The sequence below is a fragment of the Bidens hawaiensis genome, unplaced genomic scaffold (assembly GCF_021521415.1).
Source record: "Bidens hawaiensis isolate Kalapana, Puna unplaced genomic scaffold, B.hawaiensis_p1.1 tig00043710_1, whole genome shotgun sequence".
Taxonomy (NCBI): Eukaryota; Viridiplantae; Streptophyta; class Magnoliopsida; order Asterales; family Asteraceae; genus Bidens; species Bidens hawaiensis.
This window is the reverse complement of record NW_027505859.1, coordinates 130,719-140,391: the sequence shown is the minus strand read 5'-3', so window position 1 is coordinate 140,391 and position 9,673 is coordinate 130,719. Positions and strand designations below refer to the sequence as shown.

Sequence of the window (9,673 nt, the reverse complement as noted above, 5' to 3'; positions counted from 1 at the left end):
GTGTAAAAAAATTATTTTATTGTTGTATTTCGATACCACTGAAAAAATATAATGTTACCCCTATTTTTTCGAAACACAACCAAATCAAAAGTTTAAATCAATTAAAGCCCAACCAAAATTTAAAGCTTAAACTAATTATTACCTATTGATCCATTAATCATTTTTGTTTTATGTTCGTTGTTTAGTTTAAGTTCAAAACTTATTTACTTTACCGTATTTTGTACAATGTAAACGAAACTAAAATAGAAACACAACAATATATAAATTTAAATACATGGGGTGTAGATTTCTCATATTCGGTTTTGAAAGCCTAAAATCAAGCCATTACAACATATTATTTTACTTTGTTAAACATTTATTTTTTGACCAGGCAAATTAAAGCATTGTTAATACTCATTTATTCCAACTACACTAGTTTTTAATAATAATAAAAACTATTAAAAATATCCCTACGTTTTAAACTGCCATATTTTGTTATTATCAACATGGGACCAATTGGCCCTGGTTCCGAAGTATTCCAACGGATTGCCGTTATTTTGTCAGTTGGAGAGTTCGGAAGGAAAGCTCGGGATGTTTTCGTCTACGATTTTTCGACTCAGCGGGTCGGTATGCCTGGAAATCGCTCCTTTTTCGCTGCAGGGGCGCGCGATGGGAAAGTCTACGTGGCAGGAGGACATGATGAGAGCAAGAACGCGTTGAAAAGCGCGTGGGTGTATGATATCGCCATGGACGAGTGACTCAGATGAGTGAGGAGCGGGATGAATGTGCCGGGGTATTTATCGGGTCGGAATTTTGGGTCATAAGTGGGTACGACACCGAAAGTCAAGGTCGGTTCAAAACGACCGCTGATGTTTTGGATACCGACACCCGAACGTGGAGAATGTGTGGGGGATTAGTAGGTGCCCGAGGTCTTGTGTGATGGAAGGGCAAAATGGTCATTTTACCTGTTGGGCGGATTCGGACCCTACTGTTCAAGTCGGGGCGTGCGTTGTTGACCTTGTGGATCGGACGCTCATAACCGGGTCGTCGTATCCGGGTGGACCGCAAACTTTTATTGTAGCGGAGAAAGATGAGCAAGGGAAAAGTTGTAGGTTTGTTAAAGTGGATGCTCCGGATGAGTTCTCCGAGTTTGTACAATCGGGCTGCTTTGTTGAGATTTGATTTTTATTATACATTACCAATATAATATAAAATTAGTAGGGATATATTTTTTTTTTCTTTTTTCAATTTTTCAAGAAAAAAGATTGAGTCGACACATCAGTTATATCAATAAAAATAATAGTATTTGAAGTACGCAAATAATTTAAAAATGATTGCTCCCAAACTAACCTACAAAATTATTGTTGGTCCAAAGAAATTACTTAACAGGCATTAAGCATATCTATCGGTTATGAGAGGCAGGTTCGGGAATTTTCTTTACGGGAAACAAAATAGATCTAGTAAAAAAGGGTCAGGTCAAAGAGAGTAGACCATCCCAATCATTCAAAAGGCCCAAAACAAAATAAACTTTCGAGCCAATTTTCCAAGTTTTATTGTTATAAATATACATCACAAAAAAAGAACGGGCCTGACCACTTTAAAAAATGAACAACAAAATTATATAAGAGAATAAAAAAAATAAGAAACTTGTTTTTTTTGTTTTAGTTGTTAAGACATTTTCAATTCCCTAAACAAGTAAATGTTAAAAAAGAGTAAGTAAAACTTAACAACAAAAGGTAATAACACAACAACGATACAAAAAATGCAATTATAATTAATAAATATATGTTACATGAAATATCTTAAAACTTAAAATAAGTTGTTCTTCGAGTATGTTTTATATGACTGGTTTGCATCTAAAACATAAACCAACCCGTTCATTATAGTTTCAAAATTTTGAAACCAATAGATCGAAAGTAGAAGAGAAAACCAACCGGTGAATCAAACGAATGACTGGTTTAAACAATTTCATAATCTGAAACCAAACTATAAACACCCTAATAATATATGTCACCATATTATGGTACAACAAATAGAACTCAAAGAAAAAAAGAAAGCAAAAAACTAAAAAAAAAAACAAAAAAATATAAAAAATTATAAGATGTCTAGGGTTAAATATGAAAAAAAAAAAGTGTTAACACTAAAGATGTAAATATAATATAGTTAAACAAAAGATGTAAATATAATATAGTAAAAGAGATGATAATAGAATGAAACAAAATATACGGTTAAAGTATTTAAGAGCATTTGCAGCAACATCTCTATCCCTATAATTACATTAAAAATACTACATTTTTTCTCTTATAAACAATTAAATACTATTTTTTTATATTTTTATTATTATATTTTCTCTCTCTCTTTCACTCACAACCACTTTCAAATATATCATGTCTCCCAATTATAATATTTTTTTATATCTTTATCATTATCTTTTCTTTCTCAATTCAGAACTTGCTAAAATCAAATTAAAGGTTTAAATTATCTTATACCCGCCATTTCGATTATCAAGAACATAATTTGTTGGATTAAACTTGTTAATTCACTTTACGTACTGTAACACCCTGAAATTTCTAAACTAATATTTAATATAATACTTGCGTCGGGTGGAATAATGGAATTAGTGAAATAATAATAAAATATGAAAGGATAAGTAGACTTATTAGATGAAATTAGTTATGGACAAAAAATGGAAGATGAGCCTTAGGTCCATAGGCTTTAAAGAGTATAAATACTCCCTTAAAGCACCCTAAACCCCTAAATCCTCATTTCCATCATTTCCTAATCTCTACACACACTCAAAAACACACACATACACCTTACTATAAACGACCGAGAGAAAGGAAGAGAGGTGAAACGAGATCGAGCGTTGAATATTAGTAGATCTTCCTTACACAAGATAAATACAAGATCTAAAGTTCATAACCAAGCCAAACAAGACCAAACAAACACATAAATGTATGTTCTTGATCTTAAAAGTTTATGTATTAATAAACGTTTGGCCTTGAAACTTGAAACTGTAGTAGATCGGATCTAAAAGAAACATAAAGTTGTAAACTTGAAGTTAAAATGAACTTAACGAGCTTATAACCATGAACGACTCGTTTAAATGAACCCTAGATCTAGTTGTTGGACGTTTTGGCCATAAAAGTCCGAACTTTAGGTTAACCGGGTCAAGTTTTGGCCTAGAACGATTAGCGAAACGTTCATGAACCAATACCAAACCATAACGAGGGTATATAGGGCCAACCGGGTGCGATAAGGGTTTAAAGAAGACCAAAAGGGTTGCGGTTTTTCGTGTGTTTACGAGCCTTTCATATAAAGTCGATTACATTAGATCTCAATATACTCGTTTACACCTAAAACACGAATACAGTGGGCGTATGTCGATTAAAATATGTATCCTAGGCAATCTATTACAATTGGGTCGCTCACAATACCTGTCACAACCCGAAAAAGGAGGCGGAACATGCCGGGATGCGACGAATTTCCCATAAGCGCAGGACACTATTTAAAGCGACAATATTTAACAAACTCATTTCATTTCACAACATCGAACATGTCACATAACCAAATATTCGTAAGTCAAATACAACAAAATATAACAAAACATAGCAAATCCAATATTGCTCATTTTTGCTAATATCCTAACAGTATTTGTGACATTTTCTTCTCCAAACTCCAAATCAACCAAGATACAAACATGCAACATTTCCCAAAATAAAGTTTGTCAACACAAAGGTTGGTAAGCAATTCATAGATTTTGAACAATATGTATATAATAAGAAAAGCCACAATCTTGTATACAAAACAACAAATAAATAGCAATAATTTGGATAATGTGAGGTCGCTAATAAGAATACATTAGCGGTCCCGTTTATAAGAGAATACCAAATATAATAAGATTTCATGAGGCCGTTAATAAGAATACATTAACGGCACCGTGCTATAAGAGAATACCATATAGTTCACGGATTTATGATTCAACCCTCCAAAAGCGGTAAACACATAAACTTATAATCATGTAAGCATAGAACACCAAATCAAGCATTTATTTAAGTAAATTATAAACGTTTGTGGTTTAAGACTCAAATATAAAGCATTTAATTTGAATAAGTATGAAATGTCACCCCAAAACAAAAGATGGAAAACGGGGGATGAATGTACCCACGTTCAAGCAATAAACTTGAAAAGTTGGTAATTTGAAGATTTTCCGGAACGTCGAGTTAACGAATGAAGCCTAAATAAAAGAAAGTCTTGGATTTAGAAAGGTTGTCTAGAAGATATTTAAATAAAATAATTGCTGCAAAAAGTAAACAATTAAAGTTCAAGGTTTATAATGTAACTATTTAAGAATTTATAATAATAACCCTTTAAAAATGTAAGTTTGCTCGAAACGGGTTAAAGTATCTAACCTTAATATTTACTTAACCTATGTTAAGTAATATGATAAGAAATTGCAAAAATGCAAGTTTCTTTGGGATAAAGATACTAAAACGGGTCTTTAACGAGTGTTCGGGTTGTTGGTTCGGGTCTTGATAATTGGTCAAACCCAAAGTCAACTTTCCAAAATAGTGATTGTTATGAGATAACTCAATAAAACTTTATAAGACTTAACCAAGTATGTAGATCTATTGTTTTAGAAATAACAACGTACGTTAAGCGAGTGTTCGGTTTTGTCGGTCCAAACTATGTTATGAGATCAAGTTGGATCCAAAATTTCCAAGTACTTAAGAAGATAATTAAAATCAGTTTGTAAAGTAGTTTTAAAGAAATATACAAGTCTTGATAGCTAAAAACACACTTGTGTGTCTTAAGCGAGTAAAAATCGGATCGGCTCGGTTTCCATCTCACAATACGTTCTTTGATGGTCTCCTCATGCCCAAATAACCAAGAACTTGTATAAATGAATTTTAAAAACTTAAATCTATCATAAAGCATGTTTAAAATAATTATTTAACAAAACTAGTAACAAGTTCGGTTCACGGTTTGGACTATTTACGGTTAAACCGAGGCTAGTCTCTACAAACCCCCACCATGGAACTTCATAAATATGACAAACAAACTAAAAAGAGCATAAGTTAAACAATATTAATATGTGCAAACAAGTTAAGTGTGTGTTTATATATCAAGAACACGAAGTCCTCCATGAAGCCTTTCCTTACGAGGTACGAAATTTAACCAACCGGAGTCAGAAAAGTAACTATCAAAGGTAACAAGGGGTGTGTATTATATATATGTTTTACCACCATAAACAAGTATAAATAAGGCTACATAAGCTAAATACAATGAAAGATTAAACTTGGTTTGACTCTTGAAAGTCAAACCTTCAAGAACACTAAAATAACAACCTTGAATCTTAAGAATTGAGAGAGAAGTTGGAGTAAGAGCAAGAGTAAAATGAAGAAGATGGGTGTGTGTATATAGGGTAAGGGTCAAAGCTTCTTTGCAAGGTTCTCTTTTATGTTTGCATGAAAATAGGTTGGTTAAACAAACAAGCAAAGCACAAAACAACAAACAAAATCCGAATTGAGTGCAGGGGGCTCTAGACGCCGCATGAGCTCCTCCTAGCCCCTGGCCGCGCGGAGCGGCATGAACCGGGGGGGGGGGGCTGGCCCAGCACGTCTAGTGGTTCTTTCCGCGTCCGAAAGTTCGTTTTTGATGTAATTTGCTAGTTTTAAGGCCGTTTTCCAATCCGTAAAAAGGGTTTTTCAAATTAAACAAATGGGAATGATTTGGTAACATAAAAATCCAATATTTTATATATCATGAGTTTTGGTTTACAAAACGGGTCGGTCTACAACATAGAACAATGCATATACAATTGACGAATGTCACATTATTCCCTACTTTAAGAAATTTCGTCCCGATATTAAGATGAAGACGACGATGCAAACAAATGTGGATACTTCTATTTCATTGCGTCTTCTCGTTCCTAAGTAAATTCTGCGCCACGCCGTGATTCCCATCAAACTTTAACTAACCGAATACGACGACGCTTGGTTTTCTTCTCGTTGCGATCCATGATCTCAACGAGTTGTTCAACCATGATCATCGACTCATCAACATATACTTTATCGAGAGGTATATGGAGATTACCCTCGGCTAGGCACTCTTTGAGATTCGAAACATGAAACGTCAGATGAACACCGACAAGTTGTTGCGGTAATTCGAGTCGATAAGCTACTTTCCCAACACGTTCAAGAATTTTGAAAGGACCAACAAAACAAGGAGCTAGCTTACCCTTTATTCCGAAACGGACTACCCCCTTCCAAGGAGATACTTTAGAAGGACAAGATCGTCAACATTAAATTCGATCGGTTTTCGCCGTTTGTCGGTGTAACTCTTTTGACGACTTCTAGCGGCTAGGAGGTTCTTACGGATTTGCTCGATCACATCGGTAGCTTCTTGGACCATTTCGGGTCCCGTGATTTGAGCTTCACCGATTTCGTTCCAACTAATTGGGGAACGACATTTACGACCGTAAAGAGCTTGAAAAGGAGCCACATCAATGCTAGAATGGTAGCTATTGTTATAGGAGAACTCGATGAACGGAAGATTAGAATCCCAATTCCCACCGAAATCAAGAACACACGCTCGTAGCATATCCTCGAGTATTTGAATCGTACGTTCGGATTGACCGTCCGTTTGAGGATGAGAAGCGGTGCTAAGATCGAGACGTGTTCCCAAAGCTTCTTGAAGAGATCGCCAAAAATGAGAGTTAAAACGGGCATCGCGATCGGAGATGATAGAAAATGGTAAACCGTGTCGACACACAATTTCCCAAACATAGATTTGAGCACGCTGCTCGACAGAATACTTTTCGCGGATCAGAATGAAATGAGCAAATTTGGTCAAACGATCGATGATCACCCAAATGCTATTGTTGCCTTTTTGGGTGTTGGGTAATTTGGTGATAAAGTCCATAGCAATGTCTTCCCATTTCCAAACGGGAATCGGTGGTTGCTCGAGTAGACCAAAAGGTCTTTGATGTTCGACTTTGACTTTTGAGCAAGTAAGACATTTAGATACATACAATGCTACATCCTTTTTCATACCCGGCCACCAAAAGGTTGCACGGAGATTGAAATACATCTGATCAGAACCGGGATGAATGGAATCTCGCGAATTGTGAGCTTCGTCGAGTATACAAGTACGAAGATCATCGCGATCGGGAACCCACAAATGATTGAGAAATTACAAAAGACCATCGGGTTTAGTTTCGAGTTGAAGTTCGGCTCCACATGACATCTCGTCGTACATGTTACCTTCTTCAATGGAGGAACGTTGAGCTTGGAAGATACGAATTTGAAGATCTGTTTGAACAACAACTTTTAGAAGCAAAACGGATTTAACATTAACCTTTCGACTTAGGGCGTCGGCGACAACATTCGCTTTACCGGGATGGTAGTGTATTTCACAATCGTAATCACTAAGTAATTCGGCCCATCATCGTTGTCTCATGTTGAGATCTTTTTGGTTAAAAATATGTTGAAGGCTTTTTTGATTGGTAAATACCACACATTTTGTACCATAAAGGTAATGTCTCCAGATTTTAAGTGCGAAAACGACGACACAAAGTTCGAGATCGTGAGTCGTATAGTTCTTCTCGTTGACCTTTAGTTGTCTTTATGCGTATGCGATGACTTGACCTCATTGCATGAGAACACAACCAAGGCCTTGATGGGATGCATCGCAAAATACAACAAAATCGTCGTTTCCATCGGGAAGGGTTAGAACGGGAGCATTGCAAAGCATGTCATTGAGAGTTCAAAAGGCTTCTTCTTGTTTCGAATCCCAATCGAAGGGTTTCCCTTTATGAGTGAGAGAGGTAAGAGGCAAAGAGATATTGGAAAAATTCTGATGAAACGCCGATAATATCCGGCCAAAGCGAGGAAGGATCGAATTTCCGTGGGAGTCGTTAGAGTTTTCCAATCCTTAAAGGCCTCAATTTTAGCAGGATCAACATGAATAACTTTGTCGTTTACGATGTGTCCTAAAAATTGAACTTCCTCGAGCCAAAATTCATATTTGGAGAACTTGGCATAGAGTCGTTTGTTTCTAAGGAGCTCGAGAATGGAACGCAAATGATGTTCATGTTCGGCTTTGGATTTAGAAAAGATAAGGATGTCATCAATAAAGACAATAACGAATTTATCAAGGAATGGTTTGCAAACGCGGTTCATGAGGTCCGTAAATACCGCGGGTGCATTAGTCAACCCGAAGGGCATAACCAAAAATTCGAAATGTCCATATCGAGTACGGAAGGCGGTTTTATGATTGTCTTCTTCGCGAACACACAATTGATGGTAACCCGATCGAAGATCGATTTTGGCGAAACAATTTGCGCCTTGAAGTTGGTCGAATAGGTCGTCGATTCGTGGCAAAGGATAACGATTTTTGATAGTGAGTTTTTTAAGTTCTTTGTAATCGATGCACATACGAAACGAACCATCCTTCTTTTCAAGAAGAGAACGGGAGCGCCACAAGGAGAAGAGCTTGGACGAATGAAACCTTTATCAGAAAGTTCTTCAAGTTGGTTTGATAATTCTTGCATTTCCAACGGGGCTAGACGACAGGGAGCCTTGGCCACGGGCATCACGCCGGGCAAAAGACCGATACGGAATTCAATTGGACGAACAGGAGGAAGACCGGTGACATCATCGGGAAAGACTTCGAGAAAATCACGAACGATTGAAATATATTGGATTTTCCTTTCCTTATTGTCTTTTGTCACAACGAGAGTTAGAAACGGGACATACTTTTGGCGTAAGTACTTTTGCAATTTGGCGCACGACATGAGATTAAGTCTCCTAGGAGTAGTGTTGCCGAAGACTTTAAGAATTTTACCGTTGACAAGCGGCATACGAATGAATTTATCGAAACAAACGACTTTGGCACGGTGCAAAGATAACCAATCCATGCCTACTATGACATCGAATCTTCCCATTTGTATCGGGATGAGATCGATGGAGAATTTATGCTTGGATAGAATGAGAGAACAATCGCGGATGATAGAATTGATGGTAATAGAATTGCCATTTGCGACTTCAACGGAGAACGGTTGGGAAAGCTTAGTTCGAGGCATAGCAAGTTTCGACTCAAATTTCAAAGAAATAAAACTCCTATCGGCACTGGTATCAAATAAAATATAAGCCAAATGATAGTTCACCAAAAACATACCGTTCACGACATCGTTTGCCACTTGATCTTGATTAGCGTTCATCATGAAAGCTCGCCCTTGGTTTCCATGGTTGACTTGAGGTGCTTGTTGTGGTGGTGGAGGTGGTGCTTGGATTGCTTGGATGGGTTGGATGAGTGGTGCATTGAGTTGGGGAATTTGAGGTTGGTAGGTTTGGACTTGGTAAGCTTGGGTTTGGTAGTAAGGTACGGTCATGGTTTAGTTAGCAAAAGTGAGGCGAGGGCAGTTGTTGCGGAAATGGTTTGGATCTCCACAATTGAAGAAAGCTCGGGGTGGTTGGGGTTGGTTTGGTGGGTAGGGTGCATTATGATTTTGGGCATTTTGGGGAGTGGTTCTTGGTTGGTTGGATTGGGTTGGTTGTGCAGATCAACATGAGGTATTGAGATGACCAAAACAGTTACAAATGGTGCATTGGAGGCATGGCAAATGTGATGGATGGTGACGTTGGAAATTGTTGCAAAGTGGAAAGGTACCGGTGTAGGGTTTTCGGGTTTG

General features: G+C 37.1%; 1 pseudogene; it reads left to right on the top strand.

The window, feature by feature from the left end:
* Positions 1–477: 477 nt before the first annotated feature.
* LOC143615652 (F-box/kelch-repeat protein At1g15670-like) lies at positions 478–1,240 on the top strand (annotated as a pseudogene).
* The last annotated feature ends 8,433 nt before the right edge of the window (positions 1,241–9,673 follow it).